Raw genomic sequence first — 20,951 nt, forward strand, 5'->3', positions numbered from 1 at the left:
ATAAAGTTTCACTTGTTTGATTGAAATTCCAATAAAAAAAAACTGTGCAAAGTCACAAATCGTATGCTGAAAACCGGATGGAACCGTACGCACATACGATTCTGTACGGTTCCCATTGACTCCCATGTACAAAAAAAACGTATACGGTTTAATACGGATTTTCACCCGGACCAAAAAACTTGGTAGATTACGGTTTTGGGTACGGGTAAAAAAACAGGACAAAACCGTATAAGTTGCAAAACAGACAAAACCGGATGATGCGTTGGACATACGGTTTACAATGTTAAGTCAATGCATACGGTTTTCTATACAATTCCGTAACATGACAATCTGTGGTACTACTGCACCCAGCCATCCCACAGGTGTCCTCTCCATGTTCTTCCTTCTGAGCTGCTGCAGAGGCGCAGGGTGGTTCCCTGGGGCAGTGCAGGCTGGGGCAAACAGTAGCCACTAGGAGGCCCTAGCAGCACAGAAGGGCAGGCTGCACAGTGACTTTGGCGAAATTAGACCCAGTGTGAATTCTAAGAATTTTAAGAATTATGATGCTCTAAAAGGCCATACCCTGCAAGTGCAACATCTGTGGTGTTCTCAGGAGCCTCTCTTAAAATACTAAACAAAGCACCTTATAAGATACTCATATAAGGTGGTTTTCTTGTTGAACCCTAAAAAAACTGAGTTTAAAGGGAATGTATACTTTCCTAACATTCAGCCTAAAAGGACATTCAAAGGAGTACTCCGCCCCTAGACATCTTATCCAAAGGATAGGTGATAAGATGTCTGGTCGCGGGAGTCCCGCCGCTTGGGACCCCCGCGATCTCCCTGCTGCACCCGGTGTTCGTTTAGAGCATCGGGTACAGTACCGGAGGCTCATGACATCACGGCCACGCCCGCTCAATGCAAGTCTAAGGGAGGGGGCGTGACGGCCGCCACGCCCCCTCTCATAGACTTACATTGAGGGGGCATTGCCATGACCTCACGAGTGGGGCAGGACTGTGACGTCACAAGCCTCCGCCCCGCATCACCAGTCATCTGGCCCGGAGTGACGTTCACTCTGTCTGTGCACCGGATGTCTGGGGTGCCACAGCCCGGATCGCGGGGGTCCCCAGCAGAGGGACCCCCACGATAAGATATCTTATCCCCTATCCTTTGTATAGGGGAAAAGATGTCTAGGGGCGGGTTCCCCCTTTAAGTACATGATTATAATGTGAGCCCGTCTGTCAGCAGCGACCTTTGCAACTCCCATAGCTACGCCACTAAAAAAAGGAACAAATAATTGCAATAAAACATGGCTTGTTAACAAAATCCTGTCTATAATCTGACAATCTGTTTTAATGGTTAAAGTTAAATTCAAGTTGTGAAGAGTAAAAGTTCCACCTCCCACTACATACCAATAAATACTGGCATCAAAACCTCCAGAAGCTTCTTCTAGATCACTATTTCCAGCAACATCAACCCACAAGCCATGGAAAGCTTTTAAACTCTCCGCTCATTTCCAAATGAAAACAAAAGGTCTTGTTGTCTCACAAGCTTTTGTGGTCTTAGGGCCTTAACCCTTTACATTACAGTGTAGGCTACAAATGTTATACTAAACACATATCACTTCCCCATATGGACGGCAACAGTCACCTAGAGAGATACACGGCTTCATATTTTATAATTGTTTTATCATATTTTACATAAAGGAAAAATTTACAGGCATTGAGTATTTTTGTTATAGGTATAAGGCTATCCTTCATATAAGATAGAGATAGGCATAAGGCTATTCTTCATATAAGATAGACATGAGGCTATCCTTCATATAAGATAGAGATAGGCATAAGGCTATCCTTCATATAAGATAGAGATAGGCATAAGGCTATCCTTCATATAAGATAGAGATAGGTATAAGGCTATCCTTCATATAAGATAGAGATAGGCATAAGGCTATCCTTCATATAAGATAGAGATAGGCATAAGGCTATCCTTCATATAAGATAGAGATAGGTATAAGGCTATCCTTCATATAAGATAGGGATAGGCATAAGACTATCCTTCATATACGATAGAGATAGGTATAAGGCTATCCTTCATATAAGATAGAGATAGGTATAAGGCTATCCTTCATATAAGATAGGGATAGGCATAAGACTATCCTTCATATACGATAGAGATAGGTATAAGGCTATCCTTCATATAAGATAGAGATAGGTATAAGGCTATCATATTTTATAATCGTTTTATCATATTTTACATAAAGAAAAAATTTACAGGCATTGAGTATTTTTGTTATAGGCATAAGGCTATCCTTCATATAAGATAGAGATAGGCATAAGGCTATCCTTCATATAAGATAGAGATAGGTATAAGGCTATCCTTCATATAAGATAGAGATAGGCATAAGGCTATCCTTCATATAAGATAGAGATAGGTATAAGGCTATCCTTCATATAAGATAGAGATTGGTATAAGGCTATCCTTCATATAAGATAGGGATAGGCATAAGACTATCCTTCATATACGATAGAGATAGGTATAAGGCTATCCTTCATATAAGATAGAGATAGGTATAAGGCTATCCTTCATATAAGATAGAGATTGGTATAAGGCTATCCTTCATATAAGATAGGGATAGGCATAAGGCTATCCTTCATATAAGATAGAGATAGGTATACGGCTATCCTTCATATAAGATAGGGATAGGCATAAGGCTATCCTTCATATAAGATAGAGATAGGTATAAGGCTATCCTTCATATAAGATAGAGATAGGTATAAGGCTATCCTTCATATAAGATAGAAATAGGTATAAGGCTATCCTTCATATAAGATAGAGATAGGTATAAGGCTATTCTTCATATAAGATAGAGATAGGTATAAGGCTATCATTCATATAAGATAGAGATAGGTATACGGCTATCCTTCATATAAGATATAGATAGATATAAGGCTATCCTTCATATAAGATAGAGATAGGTATAAGGCTATCCTTCATATAAGATAGAGATAGGTATAAGGCTATCCTTCATATAAGATAGAGATAGGTATAAGGCTATCCTTCATATAAGATAGAGATAGGTATAAGGCTATCCTTCATATAAGATAGAGATAGGTATAAGGCTATCCTTCATATAAGATAAACATAGGTATAAGGCTATCCTTCATATAAGATATAGATAGATATAAGGCTATCCTTCATATAAGATAGAGATAGGTATAAGGCTATCCTTCATATAAGATAGAGATAGGTATAAGGCTATCCTTCATATAAGATATAGATATATATAAGGCTATCCTTCATATAAGATAGAGATAGGTATAAGGCTATCCTTCACAAAAGATATAGATAGATATAAGGCTATCCTTCATATAAGATATACATAGCTATAAGGCTATCCTTCACATGATATATAGATAGATATAAGGCTATCCTTCATATAAGATATGGATAGATATAAGGCTATCCTACATATAAGATATAGATAGATATAAGGCTATCCTTCATATAAGATATAGATAGACATAAGGCTATCCTTCACATAAGATATAGATAGATATAAGGCTATCCTTCATATATGATATAGATAGACATAAGGCTATCCTTCATATAAGATATTGGCATGAGGACTTCTGGTTCCGGCACCATGCTGTGAAGATGCGTGTGCTGCTCGCTCCTCTCCTAAGTTCCCAGCATAACCCAATTACCCGCATATTTCTCATCCCCCCTGGGGTCTACTCTGCTCCCAGGTGTTGGGGTCTTCATGGACAAATACCTGCGCAAAATGGGTCACAAGAACCATTCCAAGAGCCAGAACAGGACGACACGTAGGGCGGAAGAGGCCGAGCACATGGTGGACTCTCCTTCATCTAGCCGCTACCTCTCCTGCTCGCTCTGACAGGGCTCCATCGGAGACTGGAGAAGACAGAGAGCTTCCACCCTTTAAAGGGGTACTCCGGTGGAAAACTTTTTTTTTTAATCAACTGGTGCCAGAAAGTTAAAAGATTTGTAAATGACTTCTATTAAAAAAAATCTTAATCCTTCCAGTACTTATTAGCTGCTGAATACTACAGAGGAAATTATTTTCTTTTTGGAACACAGAGCTCTCTGCTGACATAATGACCACAGTGCTCTCTGCTGACATCTCTGTCCATTTTAAGAACTGTCCAGAGTAGGAGAAAATCCCCATAGAAAACATATGCTGCTCTGGACAGCTCCTAAAATGGACAGAGATGTCAGCAGAGAGCACTGTGTTCACAATGTCAGCATATTGTCCCATATTGTCATCTCTTTTTATAGTGCTATACTGTTATGAAATTGATCTTGTGGAACGTTGAAGGGCTTAGATCTCCACACAAGCGCAATATGGTCCTTCGTCATCTCAAAAAATTGGCTCCAGATATTGCCTTTTTGCAAGAGACCCATTTGGAGGAAGGTGATTTTCTTAGACTGAAAAAGTGGTGGGTGGGCTTGGTTGTTGGCTCTGCTTCTGTTGCTAGAAAAGCGGGTGTGCTCACATTGTTTCATAAGTCCTTTGTCCATCAGCTCATCTCCTTCATGGCTGATGATCAGGAGCCCTTATGTAGAGCGCATATAGAGCGCATATAGAGCGCATATAGATATATATGATTTAGTTAATGTCTATGGTCCGAATGAAGATAACCTTACTTTTTTTGACTCTTTAGCAGGACTTGTGCAACAGAGTACTGTCAGGGACCGGGTAATGGCGGGTGACTTCAATGAGGTTATGTGAATGGAGGAAGATAGAAGACATAACAGAAGGGGTGTGACTGTCCGTAGGGAGAGGGGGAGTACTTTTACCTATTTTGGCCATGCAGGTGGGTTTTTTGGATGCATGGCGTCACTTACACCCTAAGTCCCATGAATTCACTCACTATTCATGGTCTAGGATAGACTGTGTATTTGTAGATATGGCCCTTGTAGCTACGATAGACTCCCTTGCCATTGAGGACTTAGTTATCTCTGACCATGCTCCCATATCTTTGGTGGTGACTGATTTAGTCCCAAGGGGGGATGACTATATTTGGAGGTTCTCGCAGGGGTTGGCTAGAGATGAATCCTTTAAACAACTTCTCCAGGGGTGGTTGGCAGATTATGTTTCTTGTAATGCACCATCTGAGGTATCATCCCAGACCTATTGGGAGGCAGCTAAAAGCAGTCTTCAGAGGCCGTATTATGGCCTATACTGCATCCACTAAGAAACGTATCTCACAGCATTTGCGGGATAAGGGGGAAACCCTTAGAAGAGCCTATACTTCCTTCCTCTCTGACCCATCGGAGGTAAATAGAGAAACCTGGCAGCTTGCTCGGACTGACTATTAATTATGGGTAGATCAGAAGGAAAATTTGCATAGATCTTATCTGGATGCTGCTCTATTCCGTTATGGCAATAAGCCTGGCAAGTTGTTGGCACACTTCGCTAAAGTTAATCCTTCTGCCCATGTCTTGGCGCTCAAGGATAACCTAGGCAATATGGTCACTCATCCCTGTGATATTGCTTCCCAATTTAAGACTTATTTCCATCACCTATATACTCCACCTACTCCTTCTATCCCTGCTGATAGGGACTGGTTAAGGGCAACGCCATTACCTACACTATCTAGGGAGGAGAGGGAGTCTCTAAATGCTCTTTTTTTCTTTAGAAGAACTGCAGAATGTGGTTAGGTCCCTCTCTTTCGGAAAGGCACCAGGTCTGGACGGGTTTCCGGGGGAATTTTATAAATTGCTATTGCCGGAAATTTCCCCCACTATATTGCCATTGTTTAACGCATACTTGATGGGACTTGTTCCTTCTACGGTCAACGCTGCCCACAAACGGGTCTTGCCGAAGCCGGGAGGGGATCCCCTAAACCCAGGGGGTATAGACCTATCTCCCTTATCAATGTAGATTCAAAACTACTATCTTAAATAAGAGCTAACCAACTGGCTGTTATATTGCCCCGACTCATATTGCCTTCCCAAGTAGGTTTTGTTAAGAGTAGAGCTGCAGTAGCCAACCTACCTAAGGTTTTAGCTGTATTGGAAACTGCCCACCTCTATCCTGTGGCCCATCCCTCTCCCGTTATCTTGTCCATTGACGCCGAAAAGGCTTTTGATAGCGTGAGTTGGGATTGGTTATGGAGCGCCCTGGATCATATGGGCTTTGAAGGTGCTTTTTTAACAAATGTGCGCTCGTTGTATTCGACCCCTTTAGCTAGGGTGCACCTTTCGGGGTTTCTTTCTGACCCGTTTTCACCACAGCGGGGCACTCGCCAGGGGCTTCCTCTATCCCCTTTACTCTTTAATTTGGTGTTAGAACCCCTGTCGAGGTTTCTGACCACTACTTCCTCATTTACCAGAATTAAGGTGGGCCCCCATGAAGTGAAGTCTGCACTATTTGCAGATGACATTTTATTGTTTTTTGCTCATCATGAGGAAGATCTAAGGGGGGTGTTTGAGATCCTTACGGATTTTAGGAGGGTTATGGGATTTAAAGTGAACCCCTCCAAGAGTACTCTCTTAGATTTTAAGGGGTATTTAGGTGGGATGCTCTCCTGCATCTATCTATATGTTAAATTATCCCCCTTTGTTACAGAAAATTATTTCTGACTTAAACCATTGGCAGTCCCTTCTCCTCCATTTTCTGGCCCGATGCCATCTCTTGAAGATGATGGGGTTTTCCAAATTATTATACACAATGCAGACTATCCCTTTACTACTTAAGCATATCATATCATGACTAAGGGTGTTTTACGCCTGAAACGCGTCATGTCCTTTCCCTGACCTGTGTTTCTGATTTTACTTAATAAATGGGACTTTCTGCATACTCCACGCTGGCATTTTTCTAATTCTCCTTGTGATTTGGTGTTCCCGTGCACAGCCGGTGAGCTGATCTACTCATCTCTCTACTCTACATTATTATAGATTATGAAGTCACCCATTGTGCAATTGTGCATTAGTATAAGCAGCACAACTAGACACTTGGGGCCACAGGGCATTTCTTCTTAGGTGATGTTTCAAGTAAGCATAAAGCATATGGTTGTCTAAAACATGTCATACCCTTTAAATCACAGGTCTCAAACTGTGGCCCTCCCGATGTTGCAAAACTTCAACTCCCAGCATGCCCGGACAGCCAACGGCTGTCCGGGCATGCTGGGAGTTGAGGTTTTGCAACATCGGGAGGGCCACAGTTTGAGACAGCTGCTTTAAATTGTCTTATAATAGCCCTGCAATTGTTAGGATTGTTAATAGAGTCCAGACACACTGAGCTGGCCACAGTCCAAATAGTTCAGTCTCAGTTATCACCTCCATTTCTTCCCAATAACAAGCATGTTTGGCTCAGCAGAACATCATACAGGTGAGGCTACCTGTATTATTCCTTCACCCCCATGATCACTCCAGTTCTGAGAACCTCCAAAAACATTGATCTATAATTTATATAAAAACTCTTTCTATGTGCTTCTTATGAAGACAACCCCTTTTCGAATAGCACTACTAGAACATATGGACATGATAGAGGGGGTCCTCTAACCCAGGATCCACCAGAGGCAGAACTCCTTATAAAGTGCAGGCCTAGCTATGGCAGCCCTAGTCTTTTCATGTACTACATGCCTGGTCATTGATTTTTTTTTATGGCTCCAATTTACCAATAACAGCAAAACACTGAGGTTTTATTAATGTCGGACCAGCCGATAGAGGGGCTAGCTTAAATTAATGGATGAATAAGCCGTATGAGACAATCTCTTAAAGGGGTACTCTGCCCCTAAACATCCTATCCCCTATCCAAAGGATAGGGTATAAGATGTCTGATTGCGGGGGTCCAACTGCTGAGACACCGCCACGATCTCCAGCTTGGCACCCCAGTCATCCGGTGCATGGAGCGAACTCCCCCACAGCCATCACACCTCCTCCATTCATGTCTATGGGAGGAGGCATGACAGCTCCAAGCTTCCGTGTCCAGCCTGGAGATCGATGGGGGTCCCAGCAGCCAAAACCCCCGCGATCAGACATCTTATCCCCTAGCCTTTGCATAGGGGATAAGATGTTTGGGGCGGAGTACCCCTTTAAGGGTCTGTTCCTACATTCAGGTTTTTTTATGCAGTTTTTGAAGCCAAAGCCAGGAACGGATCTGAAAAAAAAAAAAGAAATATCTCTTTTCTTTATACATTGTCCTTCGTTTATGAACTGTTCCAGGACTTGGCTTCAAAAACTGCATAAAAAAACTAAACATGGGTACAGCCCAGAAAATATTGAGAATTGGCGTATACAGATTGAGAATTGGGGAACACAGATTGAGAATAGGGGTACAAAAAAGCTAAGCTACCTTTTCCAGACTATACGGTACCAATATTACTAAAAACAGTAAAGGCAAAACATCAAAGAAGGAAATTTCAATTCCCAAATCCCATTGCTGTTTATGCCACAGACCTCTGATTTCACTATAGCTGCCAGTGACAATTCGAATAGATTCATCCATAGACAAGTGATTACGGGGCCTCGGATGACTCTGCTTTTCTTCATGTAATAAGGCTATTGCTGTCAGCGTATTAGGATCTGGTCCAAACATGTGAAACTTCGCCATGTTGAAGCATCATGAAAAATCTAATAACATCTATAATAACGGATGGATATCACTTAACTATAAACATTAGAGAAGTTAACAAGAAACAAACGACTATTTACATACATTAAAAACATTTAAAAAATGACCTTTCATCATTGTTAGCAGCATTTCTAAGAAACATTCTGATATAATACTACAAGTTCGTATAAGATACAGATGCAATAAGATACAGCTACAAGTTAGTAATTGTAAGCAGTATATAACGTATACATCGGACACAACCCATTATACATCGCATACAACAAGATGTGTACTTACTAGAGCCAAACACAAGCCAGCCTTCCTTGCCAAGATGCAGTCCAGTCTGGTATCTGGTGTACAGTCCTGACAATGCCAGCAGAGGCGGCGAGCTACACTGCCCATTATATGTCACACCCAAAGCCACGTGGAGAGCACTGCATTTACTGCCAGATTGTACAGAGAGCTATGTGGTGTACCTCAGAGAATTCTGCTCTTGGCGTATAAAATTACATAGTGTAGCTGCATAAAGAGAGGCAATATGGTCATTAGCATTGGCCAAGCCTTTTAGGCAGCAGTTTATGCTAGGATATATATATATTTTCAGTTTATATATAATAGCTCTCTATTGGTGCTTTGTATATTAAAGGGGTATTCCAGGAAAAAACTTTTTTTATATATATATCAACTGGCTCCAGAAAGTTAAACAAATTTGTAAATTACTTCTATTAAAAAATCTTAATCCTTTCAGTACTTATGAGCTTCTGAAGTTAAGGTTGTTCTTTTCTGTCTAAGTGCTCTCTGATGAAACCTGTCTCGGGAAACGCCCAGTTTAGAAGCAAATCCCCATAGCAAAGCTCTTCTAAACTGGGTGGTTCCCGAGACACGTGTCATCAGAGAGCACTTAGACAGAAAAGAACAACCTTAACTTCAGAAGCTCATAAGTACTGAAAGGATTAAGATTTTTTAATAGAAGTAATTTACAAATCTGTTTAATTTTCTGGAGCCAGTTGATATATATAAAAAAAGTTTTTTTCCTGGAATACCCATTTAAGTGTATATCATATGGGCGAAAATGTAAGCTCATGAAGCAGAACATTTATCCCCATAGATAATAGGGTTCAGGTGGCAGAGGCCACCAACAATTCGTAGAACTCAACCTAAATAAAGACTAAGGCTAGGTTCACACTGCGGAATCTCCGGGCAGACGTTAGGACCGTGCAGACATTACAGTCTCCAATTGACTGCAATGTGTTCCGCGAGTATTTCTGCCTGAAGAATGAGCAACGCCATTCTTCAGGTGAAAATTTCCAAGGGGATTTTCCTTCACAAATTCCGCTTCACAAATTTCGAAGTGTAAATTTGTGGATACATACTATACATTTTAGCAAGCGGAATTTCTGCCTGCAATTTCAAAGCGGAATTGCAGGAGGAAATTCCATAGTGTGAACCTAGCCATATTGTTGTACATTAAAGGGGCCATCCACCCTTTGAAAAAAATGCTACCCCGATAGAACACTATTTTCAGTGGTCAGTCCCTGATTCTGTAAGGCAGTATAGTTTAAAGGGGTACTCCGCTGCCCCATCATTAAAGCATTTTGTTCCGAATGCTTGAAGCAGGCGGTAGGGGGTCGTGACGTCACGCCCACGCCCCTTGTGAGGTCACACCACGCCCCCTCAATGCAAGTCTATGGGAGGGGGCATGGCAGTCGCCACGCCCCCTCCCATAGACTTGCATTGAGGGGGTGTGGTGTGACATCACGAGGCGCCTGGGCGTGATGTCACAACCACCGCCGCTGGAACCCACGTTCTAAATGAACGCTGGGTGCTGCACAGAGATTGCGGGGGTCCCCCGGGATCAGACATCTTATCCCTATTCTTTGGATAGGGAATAAGATGTCTAGGGACGGAGTACCCCTTTAAAAGCACATACACCCTGAAAACAGCTGCCTGCTGCCTGTGATGTGTCTCCTGTCACTGGCCCCGTCTGTTCACCATTGATTGACAGCAGGATATATGGGAAAAGTTTCCTTAAAAGAGCATACCGGAATCTAAGTTTTTATTCCTTATCCAGAGGATAGGGGATAAAATGTCTGATCATGGGGGCCCGCCGCTGGGACCCCCCCTGCGATCTCCCTGCAGCACCTGCATTGCCTTTGGGGCTGCGTCTCCAGTGTCGGAAACGTCGCCAGTGACGTCACACCACGTCCCTTCCATTCATGTCTATGGGAAGGGGCATAACGGCCGTCACGCCCCCTCCCATAGACATGAATGGAGGGGGCGTGGTGTGACGTCACGGAGGGGGCGTGATGCTACATCACGTCTCCAGCCTTGGAAACCCGGAAGTTTCCTACACTGAAGACGCAGCCCCGCATACAATGCGGGTGCTGCAGGGAGATTGCGGGGGGATCCCAGCGGAGGGCCCCCTGCGATCAGACATTTTATCCCCTATCCTCTGGATAAGGGATAAAAGCTTAGATCCCGGAATACTCCTTTAAAATTTCCCATTCTTTCCTTCTGGGAACTTGATGGATACAAGACATTGCACAGTCAAAGTATGAAACTATTCAACTAGCAGGTCTTCTTTACAAAAAACAACAGTGTATACCTACAAGTGGAATTTTTCCAGTGGATATACTCTGTCAATAGCCAAATGCTTATTTGGCCAACATCTATTTTTGCTGATCCCCTCCCCTCACAATACACACATGCACATGTGTTACCAATGGGAAGAGGGGGATAAGCATATGTCAGATAACTCTGGTGGCAGCTTATATTTCTCTCCCTTGAGAACAAAGGATTGGACATGCTGAATTTTTAACATTACGATACCTAACATATTAGTAGCATGCCAAAAAACTAGATAAAATTCCATCACTGCTCACAAACTGAGAAAACCTTGCACACTATGTAAACCCCATCATGTGTTCCAGTGATGCAATTGGGAAACCACTCAGTAAAAACAATTTGGTGTACATAGAAACAATTTGGTGGACTTTTTTTTAGAATGCCGTAGGGTTTAATGTGGGTGGCCATTCTATTCAGGATGGGTTTGTGTAGAGGATGCAGCTTTGGCCGTCACTTGGGGATTATGTTAAACAGAACCCCTTCGTTTACAGCACCCACTTTGAAGAAATTTAATAAAAGGGCCACATTCACGGCATATGATACTATGGATTGAGTTATACTAGCTGATTTACCCTTAAGATTACATTGGTGACAGTAGGTTGGTGAATCTGCTTTATCCCAATATAGAGTACCCTTGCCATGAATTGAATTACTTGTTTGCTGGCATCTGAGAATAATTTTTGCCATTAGTCACTACATTGGAATTGAGTACAGGCTTGATTTTTAAATATATTGTGATGACTTGCTCTTGCAGATAGGTGCGGTTGCAGTATAGAAGCAAGGAAACAATACTTTTCAAATCAAAGTTCAGTGTTTTATTCACACTTGTCATACAGGAAACAGTCTTTAAACGCAGAACAGAGGAAAACGAAACAAAAGTCCACCTGTATTCCTTAGGTGTTTGTTCACATCTGACCAAACAAGTCTTTTCCAGGCCTCCCGGCAGGCTGTTCACCAGCTTCCAACCTTGGAGTAAGGCTAAATTTCCACTTGTTTTTTTTTTTTTTTTTGCAAAACGCAAAGAAATACACCAATTCTGCCGCATGGCGTTTTTTGGGTCAAAAAACGCTGCGGCCAGATGTTAGCTGTAAATCAATGAGAAATCGCAAATTTCGAATTCCACTTGGCGTTTTTTCACTTTGGCGTTTTTTAAATCCTTTTGGTGTTTTTTAACTTTTTCTGCGTTTTTTTCCCGCTCTTTGGCGTTTTGAAAAAAACGCTGTAGTTCCCTCAAACCGGCGTTTTTTGTCAAAATCGTGGTGTTTTGCTCCAATAGAAGTCTATGGGAGTGAGAAAACGCCAAGAAAAACGCTATGTGGATTTTAACTTTGGCGTTTTTGCAGGCGGCTTTTAATCTTTCTTGGACTTTAGCGATCCAAAAAAGTGATGTAGATAGCTGTTTTTAATAAAATTTCGTAGGGTACCATTAAAAAATTTTTTTCAAAAATATACAGTACTAAGGAAAAAATTGTATCTAACGAAATGTATATTATTGAAAAAAAAACTATTACTTTTTAAACAGGGATCAATTTATGTGTGCGGGGAAATAAAAATGTAGCTGACAATTATAAAAATGTATTGTGTGTGTGTTTTTCACTTTTTTGCTTTATTTTTAAAAAATGTTTTAGTTAGTACTACTACTCCCAGCATGGAACACACTGTTCCATGATGGGAGTAGTACTACCTGTACAAATAGACAGATCGCCCGCTGCGATCTTTCTCTATAATATATAGATGCGGCGGCCGCTCTTCTCTGGTCCCCTGCCCTGACGTATATTTACACTTATTCATATTTCCCGCAGGGCTGTGATTGGCCAGATGGTTCCAGCCAATCACAGCTCTGTGAGAAATAGGAATATGTGTGTATATACGGCCGTGCAGGGGACCATAGGAGAGCGGCCACTGCATCTATACATTATACAGGAGGATCACAGCGGCTGTCAGGAGTGATACCCGCTGTGATCTTTCCATAACTGCAGGTAATACTGCTCCCAACATGGAATACACTCTGCCTCATGCTGGGAGCGGTAGTACCTGCATTAATAGACAGATCGCAGTGGGTGTCAGAAGTTACACTTGCTGCGATCTGTCTATTAATACAGGTACTACAGCTCCTAGCATGGAGCAGAGTGTGCTCCATGTTGGGAGTAGTAGTGCCTGCTTAAGGACACATCACAGTGGATGTCACTACTGACACCCTCTGTGATCGTCCTGTCTATAGCAAAGATGGAGCGACTGTATACATCGCTCACATCCCTGCTCTGCACTGTACTCTGGGCCGGCCACTCATTCATTCATCTTTTCCAATGACCCTCACCCTGCACTTGGTCATTCCCAGTATGAGCCGTCCCGGATTGGCCTTCCAGCCATACTACGCCCATAGTGTCAGTCTGCATCACAGCACGGACACTAAATAAATACCGGTTCTTACTTCACCAAGGCCAGGAGCCTTGGTGACACATATCGCCCATCCACCACGCCATGCCTTTCACCTTCTCACAGTATGTAATGTCAGCTATTGCAGGAATGAATGTCGGATGAACACCTTATACACATTAGATGTCTATTTGGTTCCGACAAGATCATTGGGTTCTGATGACATTAATCTAATGTGTAGTCACCTGAAATGGCTGAAGAAAGGTAGGTTCAGAGTAGATGCAGACAGAAGGTTAGATCATCTATGATCATTTCTTCTCTTTACAAAAGTAGCTTAGACTGAAATTACGGTTTCATGGACAATTCTACATGCAACATTAAAGGGGTACTCCGGTGGAAAATTTTTTTTTTTAAATCAACTGGTGCCAAAAAGTTAAACAGATTTGTAAATTACTTCTATAAAAAAAAATCTTAATCCTTCCAGTACTTATTAGCTGCTGTATACTACAGAGGAAATTATTTTCTTTTTGGATTTTTTTTTATGTCTCTCCACAGTGCTCCCTGCTAACACCTCTGTCCATTTTAGGAACTGTCCAGAGCAGCATCTGTTTGCTATGGAGATTTTATCCTGCTCTGGACAGTTCCTGACATGGACAGAGGTGTTAGCAGAGAGCACTGTGGTCAGACTGAAAAGAAATCCAAACAGAAAAGAATTTCCTCTGTAGTATACAGTCGCTAATAAGTACTGGAAGGATTAAGATTTTTTTTTTATAGAAGTAATTTACAAATCTGTTTAACTTTCTGGCACTAGTTGATTTAAAAAAAAAAAAAAAGTTTTCACCGGAGTACCCCTTTAAGGTTCACACATACAGACGACTCTTGAAAATAGAAAGTTAAATAGGATTTGTAAGTTTGTCAGGTTTCAATTCTGGTTCGTTTCTACAGCAAAAATAGAGCTGTAAACTCTACACTTCTTTTTATAAAATACAACTGATAAGTTCTGTATAGATGTTCATTGTTAATATGCCCTAACATGGCAGACACCGAGGCATTGGGAAGTCCCCTAGCTGCCATGACAACTGACTGGTACCCCTTGAGTTCTGTTTGGAGCCCACACAGGACCGACACCTGTCATCTAACACCTTTGATGCCGTTATTGGTCACTATTCAAGCTATTAACCAGCATCAGAGTGATCTCCAATTCCACCTGCTTTAAAGAGGTATTCCAGGCAAAAATATTTTATCCCCTATCCAAAGGAAAGGAGATAAGGTGTTTGATCGCAGGGGGCCCGCTGCTGAGACCCCCGCGATCTCCCTGTAGCACCCGCATTCTATGCGGGGACTGCGTCTCTAGTTTCGGAAATCTACAGGTTTCCGGGACTGGGGGCAGATGTCACGCCACGCCCCCTCCATTCATGTCTATTGGAGGGGGCGTGACGGCTGTCACGCCCCCTCCCATAGACATGAATGGAGGGGGCGTGGCGTGACGTCACGTCCCCAGTCCCGGAAATCTGAAGGCTTCCGAAACTGTAGATTCAGCACCTAAATAGAATGCGGGTGCTACAGGGAAATCCCAGGGGTCTCAGCAGCGGGCCCCCTGCGATCAAACACCTTGGGGGATATTTATCAAAGTTGTCTATGTCCCGCATCTATATAGACCAAACTACAGAGTGTTAGTCTGGTCTATTGTGCACCTAGTTTATCAAATGGCACAAGGCTCTTGATAAATTCTGTGCACAGACTGCATGATCTATGCTTTAGACTGTATTTAAACCTGCTCCAACATGGTCTGACATTTCGGCGTACTTTCAGCCTATGCGACTTGTCGCTGAAAAGTCGCTTTTGATAAATTCAGCACCAATGCATTTTCCAATGCATTTCAGTCTAAAATAGACTAGCATACATAATGTTCTAAAAATCCTCTAGAGCAAAAGTCGCAGAAAAGTCGCACATATTTAGACTGCGACTTTCTGTGCGACAAATTTAGACAGGAAAACCAGTCTAAACCCTTTGATAAATCTTCCTCCTTATCTCCTTTCCTTTGGATAGGGGATAAAATAATTTTGCCCGGAATACCCCTTTAAAGTATCAGCTGCAGACTGCACCAACTGGGTATGGAGTAGGCCTAGCTCCTGAGCCACGTAATATTTCACACTATGACAGATGAAGAAAAAAAAAAAATTATTTTGGGTAAAAAAATGAAATAATGTATAATATATATATATATATATATATATATATATATATATATATATATGTGTGTGTGTGTGTGTGTGTGTGTGTGTATAAGCTATCATCACATTCATATTGATCAAAACCATTAAATTGTCAAGTTATGTATCCCACGTAGTAGATAGATATTGAATATTATGAAAGGCAGATTAATTCTGAGAGTGTTATTTGATAAAAAATAACCCAGAAATTGGTGTAGCTAAATTTAACCCAAAAAATTTAAAAAAATATGAGAAATAAAAAATCAAGATTCAAGTAGAGGTTTGGTAAAATGAGAAAGTATGGTTGGATTGGATAGATTCATTAATATATTATATATGTTTTTTTTGTTTTGTTTTTTTGTTGCTCTCTGGGGTGGGAGGGTATGGGGTGTGTTATTGAGATTTAATGTATAGTGTTCTGTAAATCTGTGAGGTTTTTCTTGGCTTATTTCCTTTTTGTATTGTTAAATGGTTAAAAAAAAAAAAAGTAAAAAAAAAAGAAGAAAGACAGATAACTACAAAAGGTATAAATAGTCATCAGAATGTAGTATGAACCTCAAAATGACATCAATAAAAAACTACAGCTCACCCTGTGGAAAACAAGCCCTTATAAAGCTCCTTCCTATAAAGTGTTAAAAAAACCTTCTGGGTGTAAGAATATAGCGATGCTATCATGGTGATTGATGGAATAAAGATAACAAAATCCCTAAAGTTGCAGTATTGCTGTGCCTTCTATATTTCCACTATCCCCCCGAAAGTCTTTTAATTCACATATGTGAAATCTGTCAAGTAGGTATAGCTGATGGTAACAGACGGTATCCAATGTCTTACACAGTAGTCAAGCACAATGTACAAATACAACATTTCTCATCATACACAAAGTACGTTGCTATACACCAGACATCAGCTCAAGCATGCAGTCGTCATAGAGAAAGACCAGACGTAGTAATGCAGGTGCCTCACCTTACAACCAGAAGGGTTCCGCCGTGGGGATGTACTCTAGTGCTACCATACACTTATGAATCTGTTCACCAGAAAGCAAAAAAATCGAGAACAAAGAACATAGGACCTTTTCTCAGGAATAATGTGAAGAATCGGCCTGTGTAAACAGAGGGACTATTCGGTCCCAGTACATCACATTTGCCTATGTTTGCATTGTCGTATCTCTTCCCAGCTCTTCAGCCAATGGCAGTTGTGATGACCCATTCGTTCAGAATACACAAATGCCATGAAAATGATCTGTTTGGCAATATTCAAACCACCACTATATGGAGGTCCAGTGTCCTCGCACATTGTATTTGCTGCCAGCTGCTTTCACATTTCCTACTGAGATTGATTTTTTAAGTGCACTTTTTAGCTGATCAATAATTTATTGTAATGAATACTTTGTGGAAATGACCAGCAGTTTTTTAAGGGGGAGAAACATTTAGCATTTCATATCAAGACATTTTGGAGAATTTGGTGGATAATCTTTACACTGACTTTTAAAATTCATCACCTATCCTCAGGATCGGCCATCATTCTTAGATACCCCACTGATCAGATATTTTAGAGCCTGGGTTCTCAACCTGGGGTACGCCACGGGTTGTTTGGGGGTACGCGAAAGCGCTGACAAATACCGGCCATGCATTGGCCAGTATTTGTCAGTGCAGAGCCGCGGCAATTTACTGTACAGTAGCACGGCCCGATCTGCGGCCGAGGCTACTGTAAGTGAGCTGCGTGGTTGCCGGGGAGACGTGTTACCTCCCCTTACTTTGCACGGAATTGCCGCACAGCGCAGGAGGACGTCACACGTCAGTGTGGCCCCGCTGAACGGGACGCGCTGCGTGAAGGAACACCTAGAAGGACGCCAGGTAAAACAAAAAAAAAGTTAAAAACAACTGTATGGACTGGAGGGGGACTGTATGGGACAGAGGGGGATGTATGGGACAGAGCACAAGGCATTAAGATGGAGAGGGATAATGGCAGAGGGAGGATGGGGAGTAATAAAGTACAAGGCATTAAAATTTTATACCTTGTGCTTTATTACTTAGGCCCTGTCAGGTTGAGTCCCTCGGTGACCTGGGGGCTCTCCTGCTGTGTCTCCCTTATTTATTGTACTATATATATAGTCAGTATACTAATGTATAGACTGTATTAAGGACCTTTGGAGGACTAATGTAATTGTCTAAAGGACTTGTGAGATGTTACATGATATGTTTATGTTATCCAGAGGGCACCATTAAGGGGGCGGCCATTACAATTACAGAAAGACTAGATGTCTCAGTGCTAGTGTCCAGCTACCTGGAAGGCCTCAAATCTACAGTCACTTCCAGTAAGTCAAGTCTATGTCTGCTGTCACTGCCTACAGTCCAGTCAAGCCCAAAGTCAATTATCTAAAGTCTATTACAAGTATAATTGGTCCCAGCAAGCTGCGAGGTCCTTCTGTGTTCATGGCCACCTCTCTGGGATTCTGGCCAAGCTGTAGAAACTATAACAACTGTCTGACCTCAGTAAAGCCTCCATTAAACCATAACCTCGTCGTGGACTAATTTCACTGCCTAGCCTTTGGGATAGCGGAGATATTGTTTGGGTGGTTCCCAATACCCAAAAACCACTCTGGCGTCACGAACATTAGGGGTTAATAACATCTTTCCCCTGGGGTTATCACCATCTGCCCTATCCACCTACACCGCTACACCCCATGGTCCCGCCATTCACCGTGGCTCACCACACTTGCATTGCCATACTATTGGTAGCAGCTGTGCAAAATACCAATAGTACAGCGATGCATGGATATAAACACTGTGTATGGCTCACCAGAACACCACAAATCCTTTAAACAGTTGGTTTACAGGGTGCCTGCAGTAGGGCCCCACTGATCTAATGTTGATGGCTTATCCTGAGCATAACACCTATAAAGATAGTACATTATTGCCTGTTCTCACATGTATGTATGTCAGAAAGGTAATACTAATTCAGTTAGGGTGATTTTAATAATACATCAGCTTATCCAGTCTTTATTTTTCTATTGTGCCAAATGTAAAATACCAAGCCATGCCTGTTGTGAAGAATATAGAGGCTGGCTTGGCAGATCTGACTAGTGATGTCCTCCCGCGCTGCTCTTCAGCATGACGTCAGGGGCATCACTCGTCAGAAGTCCCAACAGCCATCGCTGCCCACTGAGTTAAAGGGGTATTCCAGCTTTATACATCATATCCCCTATCCAAAGGATAGGGGATATGATGTATGATCGCAGGGGTTTTGCCGCTGTGGACCCCCGCAATCTCGGAGCAGTCCCTGCATTCCGTGCGGGCGCTGCCTCCAATACAGGGATGTGACTTCATGGCCATGTCCCCTCCATTAATGTCTATGGGAGAGGGTGGGACGGGCATCATGCCCCCTCCCATAGACATGAATGGGGGGGGGCGTGGCGTGATGTCACCTGCAGCTGCGAAATGGGACGGTCTGGGGACTTCCACCAGTTAGGAGAGCACTGTACCAGAGAACAGTCTAGTACACATTTGTAAATATTAATGTCATTCATACTATGAAATCTGATTCCTTCTGCAGTTGATAGACGTACAATGATATGACTGTTCTGTTATGTGAGGGCCATGGCCTAGATGAGTAATGGTGGGCTGGATATTGGCCTCACCTCACAGCTTCTCAAACCTTATTTCTACATTCTACATAGCTGCTGTAATGGGTCCACGTGACTGTGTATGTAAGGCACTATAGTAGTACCATTATATACACTACTACATTACTAGGGATAATGGGAGAGATTTAGCAAAACCTGTGCAAAGGAAAAGTTGACCAGTTACCCGTAGCAACCAAACAGATCGCTTCTTTTATTTTTCAGAGTTTTTTTTTTAAATGAAAGAAGCAAGCTGATTGGTTGCTATGGGTAACCGGTCAAATTTTCTTCAGCACAAGTTTTGATAAATCTCAACCAATATGATGTATACATTTCTAGACTACCAGATTATTTGAAAGGGTTCTCCGAAGTAAATTGAACACAATCAACCTCTTAAGGACCTTTCTAGAACATGTGGCCCCGCGTCATAGCGGGTCGGGCCCAGCCTCTAACAACGGCAGGGACCCGTGGCTAATACACTGATCACAGTGCCGCGTGCCATTAACCCTTTAGATGCGGCATTCAAAGTTGATCGCCGCGTCTAAAGTGAAAGTAAACTACTCCCAACTAGCTCAGTGGGCTGCTCGGGACCACCTCGGCGAAATCGTGGCATCCCGAACAGCTGGAGGACACATGGAGGGACCCTACCTTCCTCCTGTGTGTCTGATCGCCAAATGACTGCTCTGTGCCTGAGAGCTAGGCATGAGCATTCAAGCGGCAGAAAACTGTGTATTTTTGGTCCCTTTTTATATCATGAAAAAATGAATAAAAAGTAATCAAAGAGTCCGATCAATACAAAATTGGTACCACTAAAAACTTTAGGTCACAGCACAAAAAATGAGCCCTCATAGCACCCCGTACACGGAACAATAAAAAGTTATAGGGGTCAGAAGATGACAATTTTAAACGTATTAATTTTCCTGCATGTAGTTATGATTTTTTCCAGACGTACAACAAAATCAAACCTATATAAGTAGGGTATTATTTTAATTGTTTGGACCTACAGAATAAAGAGGTGTCATTTTTTACCAAAAAATTTACTGCGTAGAAACGGAAGCCCACAAAATTTACAAAATTTGCACAATGATTTTTTTTTCTGCTTTACCATAGATTTTTGGGTAAAATTACTGATGTTATTACAAAGTAGAATTGGTGGTGCAAAAAATAGGCATTAATATGGATTTTTAGGTGCAAAATTGAAATAATTATGATGAGGAGGAAAAAACAAAAGTGCAAAAACGGACAAACCCTGGGTCCTTAAGGGTTAAAAAGGGGTTAAAAAGAAATCCTGTCCACTTTGGTCTCTCAGTTTCTTTTGTTTTTTTGTGCGCTGTACCCGAAGATACTCCCTCGTTTTTTTTTATCCTGATGACGTGATCTCCCAGCTCGTATGATGATGTTTTGAACCCACTGCAGCCTCAGTGATCGGTTGTACTATGTTAGGAACATGATAACCACAGGCACCTGGGTGGACTGGGGAGCTGGCAATGACCTTGGCAAGGTGAGTATAATGTATTTTATGTTTTTTACAGCCCTGGCTAGCTACTGTTTGTTATTTTAT

At 42.0% G+C, this 20,951-nt stretch overlaps 1 protein-coding gene across 2 annotated transcripts in view; it reads right to left on the minus strand.

Moving 5' to 3' along the window:
• Window positions 1-20,951, minus strand: part of AVIL (advillin) — a gene marked incomplete in the record, with an annotated part of 310,689 nt that overhangs the window by 57,685 nt on the left and 232,053 nt on the right. The window contains 1 exon segment of one of the 2 annotated variants that reach the window (XM_056562629.1): window positions 8,855-8,971. 2 annotated transcript variants of the gene reach the window in all.

Source organism: Hyla sarda, chromosome 2, assembly GCF_029499605.1.
Source record: "Hyla sarda isolate aHylSar1 chromosome 2, aHylSar1.hap1, whole genome shotgun sequence".
NCBI classification, from domain to species: Eukaryota; Metazoa; Chordata; class Amphibia; order Anura; family Hylidae; genus Hyla; species Hyla sarda.